Source organism: Cherax quadricarinatus, chromosome 9, assembly GCF_038502225.1.
Source record: "Cherax quadricarinatus isolate ZL_2023a chromosome 9, ASM3850222v1, whole genome shotgun sequence".
Taxonomy (NCBI): domain Eukaryota; kingdom Metazoa; phylum Arthropoda; class Malacostraca; order Decapoda; family Parastacidae; genus Cherax; species Cherax quadricarinatus.
In genome coordinates, this window is record NC_091300.1 from 58,847,579 (window position 1) to 58,861,302 (window position 13,724).

The window sequence follows — 13,724 nt, forward strand, 5'->3', positions numbered from 1 at the left end:
CTAAGAATTGAGATAAACTGGAACTTCAATGACATCTTTAAACCTACAAAAATTTCAACTGTGATTTATTTTAAGAAAGAACTAAAAACGAAATGTTTAAATGCAGTCTCTGACTCGCTGATTTTACGGAACATTTTTCATGTCAGAAGTAACACAGATCAACTTCTACTACGATAGTATGGAATGCAGCATTTTAGTGAACATTCTGTGAAAACCATATATAAAAGACACATCCGTGGCAATTCTTTAGTCACTATTCAAAACATATAATTTATCCATTAACGACGTTTTAGTGATCTTTCGTAATCGTGTATAGCAAAAAAAAAAGAGCCTGGGCTCTTTAATTGCCTCTATACACTATACACATCCCGCCAGTATACTAATCGTTATGATGTCACAAGATTAAAATCAACAATATGATCTGTAATGATTAGTAAAATCTTGAGAGCAAATTTCAGTGTTCCTCAGTCCCCTGACTGCCAGATAATGTTGTGGCTTTCTTTATTCCCTTATTTATTCTTTAACATTTGATTGCATTAATTTTATTAACCCATTCTTAGTTAACCTAACTTAACGCAACATTATATCTGACCTGCCCTGACCTGCCCTAGTCTGACCTGACCTAAAAACCCCTAACATTACCTGTCATCACATCTACAATCACCATTTCATTAACATCAAACTTTTTCCTTTAATATATTTCTGTCTTTCTTTTTTTCCCCTTATAAGAAATGTCAACAGACTGATAAGCTTATACATCTTACGACCTTCATTATATTACAGAGGAATGAGTCGAGAGAGAAAAGAGTAAAAACAACGGAAAAATGCATGAATGTGTGTATTGCTAGTGAGATTGGTATCCCAAGCGGGAGTAGAGTGAGATTAGTTCCTGTCGTTTCCACAGCCATAAATGTTCTTGCCAGAGGAATGGCATGCCCAGTGTACTTACTGGTTACATGAAGTTCGTGACGTGGTGGTCACATGTTTGTGGCGTGTTGGTCAAATGATGTTTATAGCGTGTTGGTGTAGACAGTAAGCCTACATGATTAGTAGGTTAACCCAGACCTGCATCGCTCTCACTTGCCGCCAACTCAGCCTACAGTCAACAGCTCCACTCCTCTCTTTCACGCGGACATGGCCTTCTGGGTCGCCCCAGAGCACTTAAAAACACTGCCTGTGTACCATGAACCTAAATATAGTAAGGAACCTCCGAAGCCTTATCATTGACCCCTCTTGGATACACACAAAACCTACGATAGTGGTCAGATGAAGTATTTAGCATGGTGGTCTGATGGACTAAGGCGTCATGAAATTAACCAAGCCTGGTTGATCATGGCTACTTGAAGTATTGTTATTTGCTTTAAAGCCACTTGTTTCGTGGATGCATTAACATATATATATATTTCAATGTACCACGCAGAAACAAGGCAGGACTCGATGCTGCTATTGGGACGGACAAGATTCCCAGGCAGCGCTCTTATCCACTCGGCGACACAAATTCCACATAAGATGGGCAGCCTGATTCACAATCCATGTTTCTTTCCCAGCCCGGGGACGTCAGTGAGCCTCAAGCATGGATTCAAGCTATTTCAATCTCTTCCTGTATGTTCTGACCTATCAAGCAATGCACCACTCAGAAACAAGCGGAGTACAGATGGACTACAGTCTAAGGGGCCTAAGACTACAAACCTCACTTAAGAAAAAGGATCTTGGGGTGAGTATAACACCGGGCACATCTCCTGAGGCGCACATAACCAAATAACTGCTGCAGAATATGGACGCCTAGCAAACCTTAGAACAGCATTCCGACATCTAAATAAAGAATCGCTCAGGACCCTGTACAACGTGTACATTAGGTCTTTATTAGAGTATGCAGCACCAGTTTGGAACCTTCACCTAACCAAGCATGTAAGGAAATTAGACAAAGTGCAAAGGTTTGAAACAAGACTCCCAGAGCTAAGGGCCATGTCCTACGAAGACAGGTTAAAGGAAATCGACCTGACGACTCTGGAGGACAGGAGAGATAAGGGGGATATGATAACGACATATAAAGTACTGAGAGGAATCGACAAGGTGGACAAACACAGGATGTTCCAGAGATGGGACATAGCAACAAGAAGTCACAGTTGGAAGCTGAAGACACAGATGAGTCACAGGGATGTTAGGAAGTATTTCTTCAGCCACAAAGTTGTAAGGAAGTGGAATAGTCTGGGAAGTGATGTAGTGGAGGCAGGATCCATGCATAACTTTAAGAAGAGGTACGATAAAGCTCATGTAGCAGGAAGAGTGTGCTAGTAGCGACAGTGAAGTGGCGGGATCAGGAGCTGTGATTCGACCTCTGCAACCACAACTAGGTGAGTACACACGCTGTGGAAAATTTTCACATAATGTTCCTGAAGGTAGATCATATAAATGAATAATATAATAATTGTGTATTAAAATGAGACGCTATTGGTCCTTTCGAGAAATTTTAAGTGAAGGGGGATGTGGAACAGCCAGAGAGTGATGCAAAAAGGGACGCCATATTGAAACTGAATATGTGAACACTGGTCCTTTAACAGTGCAATGTAATCAGGCGTCATCGAAGTTCAATGTGTGTGTATAAGCCTTAATTCATAATTTAGAAATTGCTGACACATTCTCGCTGAAGAATTTGGATAGTGTGGAAAACCCTTACATTTCGGCAACAAGAACAGATAAATAGGAACACACCTTAGCTGAGTGACACTTACCCATAATGCGCAGTAGATTTGCATTGGCCATTTTAAAATCTAGTTGTAGTGATAGCATAAACAGTATATTTGTGACCCAGTAATTTAATAGTGAGTGCTCATTATATCTTTGAAAACTGTTGTATACTCAACAGATCCCCCCCCCTCTCTTTCTCTTCAAGTCACAAACCAACATACAGTCCACTCAGTGTCTTGTAATTTACTAACATTATTGGTATTAATTTTAGGTTCTAATATTTGATAGGCCCGACTTTGTGGGTGGGAAAGAGTGTGTGTGGGTCTTGGAGGAGAGACATGGTGGAGCCTAGTGTCTCTCAAATCCCACCTGGCTCTGAGGAATAACTAACACTTAATTGTTGCTTAGTTGTCCCCCCTCAAATATATTACGAAATATTTTGGGAATTAACCTGTGAGCCTCGTCCCCATAATTTCCCACCAAGTTTATAAGTTTTTGATCGGTTTGAAGGACCAACAAATAATTTTTGGGGGGAAATTATAGGGACGAGGTTCACAGATACATTCCTGAAATCTTTCATCAATGTAATTTGAGGAGGGCACAACTAAGCAACAATTAATTGTACTTATCAATGTTAATTGTACCTCAGAGCCAGGTGGGATTTTAGAGACACTAGGCTGCACCACGCCTCTCCTTCGAGACCCACACACTCTTTCCCACCCACAAACAAAGTCGGGCCTATCAAATATTACAACATAAAATTAAAATCAATAATTTATTTATATATTTCTTAACACATCGGCCGTCTCCCACCAAGGCAGGGTGGCCCGAAAAAGAAAAACTTTCATCATTCACTCCATCACTGTCTTGCCAGAGGCATGCTTACACTACAGTTATAAAACTGCAACATTAACAACCCTCATTTAGAGTGTAGACAATGTACTTCACTTCTCCAGGACTCGAGTCTGGCTTGCCGGTTTCTTTGAATCCCTTCATAAATGTTACCTTGCTCACACTCCAACAGCACGTCAAGTCCTAAAAATTATTTGTCTCCATTTCGGTTTCCTAACACACAAACAGAGCAAGACCAGCATCAGCGAGGTCCAAAGCTCAGTGCCCCATGGCACTGTCCTGGCACCTCTTCTGTGTCTCATCCTCAGAGCAGACATAGATAAAAACACCTGTCATAATTTTGTGCCATCATTTGCAGTTGACACTAAAATAAGCATGAGAGTCACTATGGTAGAGGAGACTGAAAAATTACAGGGAGACATAAACAGGGTTTTCCAGTGGGCAGTGGAGAACAACATGACATTCAATGGTGATAAGTTCCAGCTGCTTAGGTATGGAAAGAATGAAGAACTCAAAAGGAACACTATATACAAAACTCAAGAGGGTCACCAAGTAGAAGGAAAGGAACACGTAAAAGACCTGGGAATAATTATGTCAACTGACCTTTCTTTTATGGAACATAAGGCAAAGATCATGACAGCCAGGAAGATCACTGGGTGGGTATTGAGAACTTTCAAAACAAGGGAAATAATGCCGATGGTGGCACTCTTCAAATTGCTAGTGCTCCCTTGTTTAGATATTGCTCAGTGCTGACTGCCCCGTTCAATGCAGGAGAAATATCAGAGTTGGAACAAATACAGAGATAGTTTATGACTCACATTGAGCCAGTAAAGCACCTAAATTACTGGGAACGCCTTCAAGTCTTGAACATGTACTCATTGGAGCGGAGGAGAGATACATGATAATATATACCTGTAAAGTACTCGAGGGCCTGGTCCCAAATCTGCACACTGCCATAACATATTGGAGTGAGAGATATGGGAGGAAGTGCAAAATAAACCCAGTGAGGAGCAAGGGCACTGTGGAGACAATAACGGAACACTGTAGAACATCTGGGGTCCCAGACTATTCAACATCTTACCAGAAGATATCAGAAACATGGTGGAACAAGTGTAGCAGCCTTCAAGAGGAAACGGACATGTATCTTCACCGGGAGGTAGATCAACCAGGCTGTGATGGATATGTGGAGCAACGGGCTTCCAGCAGCAACAACCTGGCTGACAAGGCAAGCACCAGTCGAGCCTGGCTCATGGCCGGGTTATGAGAGCAGTTAAACTCTCGAAACTCTTCAAAGATATATGAAAGGTATAAAGGTATTTGCTCCTATCTAACACACTCACACACGCTTGCTAGAAATCCAAACCCCTCTCACACAAAACCGCCTTTACCCCCTCCCTCCAACCTTTCCAAGGCGGACTCCTACCCCGCCTTCCCTCCACTACATTTTTATACACACTCAAAGACATTCCATTTCCTTCCATCATCTATACATGTTCAAATCACCTCAGCAACTCCTCCTCATTCTTCTGGCTAATCCCACACCTCCTAATTTCTAAACTATAAATTCTCGGCATATATTCACACCACTCATTGCTCTCAGACATGACATCTCCACTGCCTCCAGCCTTCTGCTTGTTACAACATTCACCACCCATATTTCACACCCATATAAGAGCACTGGTATAACTATACTCTCATACATTCCCCTCTTTGCTTCCATGGACAAAGTTCTTTGTCTCCACAGACTCCTAAGTGCACATTTAACCTTTTTACCCTCATCAATTCTATGATGCACCTCATATTTCATAGACTATCTGCTGACACGTCCACTCCTACATATCTGAATACATTCACCTCCTCCATACTCTCTCCCTCCAATCTGATATACAATCTTTCTTCACCTATTTTTTTGCTATCCTCATCACCTTGCTCTTTCTTATATTCAATTTTAATTTTCTTCTTTTGCATTCCCTAGCAAACTCATCCACCAACCTCTGCAACTTCTCTTCAGAATCCCCCAAAAGTACCGTGTCATCAACAAAGAGCAACTGCGGCAACTCCCACTTTGTGTTAGATTCTTTATCTTTTAACCCCACACCACTTGCCAACACCCGAGCATTCACTTCTCACCTCCATCTATAAATATATTGAACAACCATGATGACATCACACATCCTTGTCTAAAGTCTACTTTTACGGGGAAATAATCACCCTCTCTTGTCACAGCTTTCAGTAACCTACCTCTTATAATATAAATTTGTAACATCTGCCGCATTGTTCTCCTATCCTCCTTGCAATACGCCTTTTCTAAATTCGTAAATGCCACATGAACCTCTTTACCCTTATCTAAATACTGTTCATCTATAGGTTTCACTTTAAACACTTGGTCTACACACCACTTACCTTTCCTAAAACCTCCTTGTTCATCTGCTATCCAACTCTCCGTCTTACTAGTAATTCTTTCGACAATAACTCTTCGATACACTTCACCAGGTGTACTCAACAGACGTATTCCCCTACAACTTTTGCACTCTCTTTTGTCTCCTTTTGCATTTATACAAAGGAACCATGCATGCTCTCTGCCAATCCCTAGGTACCTTACCCTCTTCCACATATATTTATTAAATAAAAGCACCAACCACTATATGCCCACCTGCTTTTATCATTTCTATCTTTATCCCATCAATCCCAGCTGCCTTACTCCCTTTCCTTCTACCCACTGCCTCACGAACTTCCCCCACACTCACAACTCTCTCCTCCTCACTCCTGCAAGATGTTATTCCTCCTTGCTCTATACACGAAATCACATTTTCCCTATCTTCATCAACATTTAACAATTCCTCAAAATATTCCTTCCATCTTCCCAATACTTCTAATTCTTCATTTAATAACTCTCCTCTCCTATTCTCAACTATTAAATCCATTCGTTCCTTAGGCTTCCTCAGCTTATTAATCTCACTCCAAAACTTTTTCTGATTTTTAACAAAATTTGTTCATAACATCTCACCTACTCTCTCATTTACTCTCTGGTTACATTACTTCATAACTCTCTTAACCTCTCTTTTTGTCTCAATATATTTCTCCCTTTTTGCATCCCTTCTACTTTGTAAAAATCTTTCATATGTTTACTTTTTCTCTCTTACTACTCTACTTCATTCCACCAATCCCTCTACTTCGATCCCGCACCCACTTTCCTGTAACCACAAACTTCTGCTAAACACTAACGCTACATTCTTAAATCTACCCCAGACATCTTCGACCCCATTGCCTATGCTCTCAATAGCCCATCTATCCTCCAATAGTTGTTTATATCTTACCTTAACTGCCTCCATCTTTAGTTTACAAACCTTCACCTCTCTCTTACTTGCTGCTTCTATTTTCTTTGTATCCCATCTACCTTTTCCTCTCACTGTAGTCTCAGTAGTAGTAACCAGTTACCAGTAACCAGTGTACTGTTGACTCAACGATCAACCGTCTCTGCCTGAGTCACTGTCTGAACCCATATTGCGCTGACCTGGCATTATTCAAAGACCCTCTCACATATGGGTACTGTGGGCGGCCAGTCAGTCAGTGTTAAGAGAGCAGAGAGATAGGTACGGCTGTAAGGGCGCACTCCACATTATCTGTAATTATACGTACTACCAGCCTCCGTGAGTATTTCTTTACCTAATCCACGTGTCGAACTCCCACATGATAAATGGTGACAGCGGTGTGGAGCGTGGATTTAGTTTTTACGGGTAATTCCAGACGTTAGAAGACTGTTTGTGAGTAGCCGGCAGGGTCAAAGGTGAACCTCCAGCCAGCCGCTTACCCTCACTCACTACCTTCAGCCTGCAAGCCTGTTGCAGCCGTTTCAAGCTTCCTGGCTTAGTTCGTGTGCTAATTGCTTCAATCTCCGAGGGGTTGACCCGGATTTTGCAATTAAGCCAGTCAGTAAGCCAGACTGTGGAAGTGAACGCCAGTCAGCCTATCATCCAGCCTGTCTCCTGTCATCCAACTGCTCCTCCGTGCTTTGTGCATCGTTACACGTCTTCCAGTCAGCCATTCTCGTGGGGTAAGCCAGTCAGCCAACCCAGCTTCTAACCCAGCTGAGAGAGAGAAGTAAGCCACATAGTAAGAAGTAAGCCATGTTCCTCTGAAGTATTGTCTATATCGCTTTGTGCTCCCTGTTGGATGCTAAGAGTGGTTTTCACCATTCCTGTGGCATAGAGTGGCTTATCAAGCCACCTTCGTGGGTAGAGTGGCGGGCGTTGCGCGCCAGCGAGTCCTCACCCACCACACTCTACCTCCACCACTATCCACCCACCACCAGCCACCCACCCTATCTACCTGTGGTTGTTTGCACCCTTGTACCGGGTCCTACTCCTGTTTTGGCTCACATAATTGGTCAAGAGATTGTAGGTGAGCGCCAACGATAAAACCCAATTATGGGAGTTCACCGAGAGAGCGCATTTCTTCCGACAACAGTGAGTGTAGGAGGCGTCAGTCATCACCGCGCAGGACAACCTACAACCTACCCTTATCACCAGTAATCACCCGACTACTACAGACTTCAGTGATAGTTTAGAGACATTTTTCTTGCATTTAAAGACATTTGCGTGTGTGAGACATTTATAGTAAATTGCTTGTGTACTCTAAACCTTGTGTTTTCAGTGTAGACTCATTGTGTTTCTTTAACTCATTATTTTTACAATATTTTTCAGTGTCTTCACTCATCTTCTATTTTTTTATTCTGTGTTTTTTTTATGCTACTCCTGTCTGTAGTAAGTATTATTGTGTATTGTACCAATCAGTCACTCTGTGTGAAGTGATTCGTTTTTTTTATCGTGTATTCTTTCAGCGTTGTATTCTCCAGTAATTGTCATTGTATTTCACGCAGTGATATTCACCCCAGTATACCAAATTATCCATTTATTTCTATGTGTGTCTTTTTTTCGTATGCCAGCAGTGTCTCATTCCTCTAATTTTTTCGCAGACTGTGTACCATTATTTTTGCCAGCAAATTTTTGTCGTATCAGTCACAGCAAGATTTTGCTGTAAGAATATATTATAATAATGAAGTGTGCCCTGCCACTGTAAGTGTGACATTACCCGTTTTGTTCCTTTGTTTTATTTAATTCATATTTTTATATTTCTTTGAACAAATTCACTCTTGGTGCAATTTCAATTACTTTTAACGTAAAGTGCTTCCTTACTCTGCTTGAGTAAATTGTTTTGTCTACTTTACAATTAAGAGTTAACGTGTTCAATCAGTTTTTCTTCTTCATATTTTAATTTCATTATTTAACCTGAGTTTTCCCAGTGACACTTTATTACTGCAGTGAACTATTTTGTTGCACTTGTTCTGCAGTGAATTATTTTGTTGCACTTGTTCTGCAGTGAATTATTTTGTTGCACTTGTTCTGCAGTGAATTATTTTGTTGCACTTGTTCTGCAGTGAATTATTTTCTTTTATTAATATTTTTATGAATTATATTTTAATCTCGTTTATGCATTCTTAGAAAATACTTAAATTTCCCAGTTAACAATTTAATAATTTTATTTTATACTTTTACATTGATTTAAAATTTAATTAATTAATTTCTTTATTAGCAAGAGTAAAGACAGCTCATTTTGCATTTAATTCAGTCTCCAGTAATATTTTTACTTGTATATTTCAATGTAATTTGTTTTATCTTGACCAATAGTCCTTTAAATTGAGTTGTCCTTCCTCTTGCAGTGTATCTTAGACATTTTTTTTTATTCCTTCTGCAGAATTAGTTGCATATCTTTTATTTCAATTCTAGAATTTTATATCATTTTTATTGTTCATTATTTTTGCCTTATTTGTTCTCGTGCTACTTTGCCATTATGTCTCACATACCGTCAAGTGATACTTTAGTGAATGTCGACACTTAGACCTCTCAGGCTAATGTTGCCCCTGTCATCAGTCCTCACAGTTCCTTAGCGACTGACAGACCGACCCAGACACCGAGATACTATAGTTATACTCGTGATTCCCTTGATGCGTTACCTTTATTCAATGGCCATGTACATAGTCTTGAAGCATGGTTTGCGGCCATTCGTTCTCGTGCTAGTGCTCTAGTTGAAGGTCCTCCTTCAGAGGAAAGCCTTATCAGACTTGCTAAAGAAGCTCTTTATCGATCCCCTGCTGCTGTTCACGTTGTTGATCTCCTTGATATGCGAGACTTCAGGAATCTTACTAAGTGGTCACAATATGAGGAACTGATTCGTTCTTTCCTTGTCCCAGTAAAAACAGCTGATCCATATGTCGTTCTTAGGGAACTAGTGAATGCTACACCCATGAGTAATGAATCGTTGAGTGCATTTGCTGTTAGATTAGACAAACTTTTACCATCATTTATCAATGCTGTCCAATCATCATCTTTTGTCCCTGACGAGGATAAACCATCCACAGCATCGTTTGCTAAAATGGCAGCTTTTGGAGCAATTAAAGAACTAATGCCACCTGCTTCTGTGTGTGCTTATGAGGCTCATCCTCCAACTGTGACGATGGAACCACTTACAGCCTTAAATCATGTACGTTCCTTGTGCCCCCAGGGTACTTTCCCTTGTATCAAAAGTAATGTCACACATATGCCTCAGTCTGCACCACCTCTTGTTTGCGCCACAGAGACAAATCGTGGTCGTCAACCATCTCAGAGATCACCAAGAACCAGTGTACAGAGTCGTTATACACCTCGTAGTATTCGTAGTACAGTCAGTAACCATAGTCGGCGGACTTGTTATAACTGTGGTTTCGTGGCCATATTGCAATTAATTGTCCTGATAGTTACCCTAAGAGACGTCGTACTGATGATGAGTACCCAGATCTTCCCTACTGTACTTATCATAGAATACATGGACATGACACATCTGAGTGCAATGCTCTCTATAACCTTCAGTACTCTAGGTCTTTCCGTGGTCGTTCCAACCGCAGAACCCGTAGAGGAAACAGATATCGTGGTTCTCAAAATAACCAGAACCAGGCTCATTCTTCCAATTCTCAAACTAACCAGAACCAGGCTCGTTCTTCCAATTCGGGGGAATTCGAGTGCCCCAGTCCAACCGTCCCATGGTGACAGTAGGTGATAATGAGTACACCATCCCCGTTCACAATTCCTTTGAAGCCTTAAGCAGTCTCGAGAATGACAACCCTGCTGATGATGTTGCTTCACATGTCTCTGACATAGATGATTTTGGGGATGAAGTGGAACAAGTCTTTTCTGATGACAATCCACCTTTTTGTTTGCACATAACTTCCAATGCAACCATAGGCCCTATAGTGCAAGCATCTGTTTATAATGCGCCCGTTCATTTGTTCATGGACTCTGGTGCGCAAGTCAATATTATTAGGTCTAGTTTGTTTAAGGATAAGCAGTTACGACATGTCCTTCTGGTAGAACCGACTCATGTGTCCTCCCTTAGTGGAGTAGCTGGTTCTCACCTGCGTGTCCGAGGTCGGACTTCCCTAACCTTTTCTATCCAAGGTAGAGACTTCACTGCTTCCTTCCTTGTTGTCGACCAGATTACTTTCCCTGGTGACCTTCTACTGGGATTTGCTTCCATGCGAGACTTACGCATTGTGCTCGACCCTTATCGATGGCATGCCCAAATTGACGACTTGATCGTTCCATTCTGGGGTTACCAGCTTGGATCAGAAATCTGTTATACTGCTGCAGAGTATGATGTACGGATTAAGTCCTTACAAGCTAATGCATTCTCCAGTAGCGTACCCAAGCGGTCAGGCACTGGTAATTCTGTCACTCCCATCAGTGTTCCACCTATACCTTCAGACTTGCAGGATAGTCCGATGCCTCAAGTGTCCGAGGACACTCAGATTGCCTTGAGTGCACAACCTATCCCTGCAATGACTGCTAGTTCGAGTAGTAGTTTCTCCACAGGAGATGCCTTGTCAGAAAACAATTACTTGCAACTAGTAATGCCATCTCTTGTTGATGTCACATGCCGTCTGCAGAAAGACGTCTCTGTTGCGGCTAGTGCTCTCACTAGAGTGTCTGTAGTTGTTCCTAGTGTTCCAGATGGTGATAACGTCCTAGTTGACTGTGATTCCTGCAAAGTAAAAGGTCTATTTGTTGAACCATCCTTACATGTTGTAAGAGATAGTAAGATCCATTTCTTCCTAGCCAACACTTCTGGTCACAGTGTTCGCCTCAGAGCAAATACCAATCTTGTTGACCTTGTCCACTATCCTTACCCTGTTCAGGTAGAGGATGAGTTGTCACCTGACCAGTGGGTCGGTGCTATTACTGCCGGGGAGACCTCATCCACTTCACTGGATCAATCTGTTCCACCAGTTGAGGAGAAAGACTTAGCTCCCACTGACTTCCCAGATGAAGTCAAGCGTTTGTTGACTCTGTTGAACAAACGTCGTAAAGCCATTGCTTTACCAGGTGAGAAGATGGGTATAACGAACTTATTGTCCCATCGTATTCCACTTGAACCTGGTACTAGACCTATCTACATACCTGCGTACAGAATGCCTCATTCACAAGTTGCTGTCGCAGAAGAATTGATCAATCAAATGCTTGGTGATGGAGTTATTGCACCTACCAATTCCCCTTGGAATGCACCCTTGATACTAGTACCTAAGAAGGATGGTACTTGGCGCCCAGTGATTGACTTTAGGAAGTACTGGGTGATTTTTTACGTAATATCGGAGATAACAAAGTCTTTTCAACCCTAGATTTGTTACAAGGGTTTTGGCAAGTCCCTCTTCACGAGGACAGCCAAGAGCTAACTGCATTCTCCACTCCTACAGGTCATTATCACTTCCTCCGTATGGCGTTTGGATTACAATCTTCCCCTATCACGTTCTCAAGGCTCATGACTAATATCTTTAGAGGTCTCATAGGTAATGCACTTATGGTGTACTTAGATGACGTAATCGTCATGTCTAAAGACGTGGATACACACTTGAAAAGACTTGATGTAGTACTTGGTAAGCTTGAAGAAGCCAATTTAAAGATCAAACTGTCTAAATGTCAATTTTTCAGATCAGAAATTAAGTTTCTTGGTCACGTAGTCACTCCTAGAGGGGTTACGACTGACCAAAGTAAAGTAACTGCAGTACTAAATTTTCCAACTCCCAAAACTGCTGATGCCGTAAGATCCTTTGTGGGCTTAGCAGGTTTTTATAGATCCTTCATTGCCAATTTTTCTTCCATAGCTGCTCCTTTAACTGAGTTGCTTAAGAAAGATGCTCCTTTTGTTTGGACCTTCCATCAAGAAAGAGCATTCCAAACTCTAAAAGAAAAGCTAACTTCTGCTCCAATTTTGAAATTTCCAGATTTTTCTAAGCCCTTCTATCTGACAACTGATGCTAGTTCAATTGGCATAGGTGCCGTACTAGCTCAGAAGACCGATGGCAAGTACAACGCAGTTGCATTTGCTAGCCGAGTCCTTACGAAGGCTGAACGTAATTATACAGTAACTGAGCAAGAAGCTTTAGCAATAGTATGGTCTTTAAAGCACTTCCGAGACATTATTTATCAGTACTCTGTTCATGTCTTGACAGACCATGCTCCACTGATACCCTTATTCCAGAACAAACAACCTACTGGAAGGTTAGCCAGATGGACCTTGACTATCCAAGAGTTCAATCCCACCTTTGAGCATTTACCTGGCAAGTCAAATGTAGTCGCAGATGCCTTATCGCGACATGTTAGTATAGTAACTGCAGATCCTCCATTTAGTGCTGAAGATGTAAAGAATGCTCAACGAACAGATCCCATGTGGTCTGGTGTGATTCGATTCCTGCTCCAGGAAGATCTTATTCTGACTGTGAAGCCACCAGCACCCATCAGTGACTTTGTCATGAACCAAGAATTACTGTATCGAACAGCCGAGTTGGGTACTCCTAGCAGAAGAGTATACCAGTTAGTAATTCCACAGTCACTAGTGAATGTAGCCTTACAGCTAGTTCACGATGTACCAGGTGTTGCACACCCTGGTATGGATCGGTCAGTAAAACAAGCCAGATTGAAATACTTTTAGCCTCGTATGGCAACTGATATTTCTGAGTATGTTAAGAAATGTAGTGTTTGCATGCAACATAAAGGCAATGCTAATGGTCCTAATCCAATCCAAGTATATCCAACTACTAGCGAACCGTGGGAAAGAGTTGCGCTAGATTTGTTAACTAATTTCCAATGTTCCCTCCA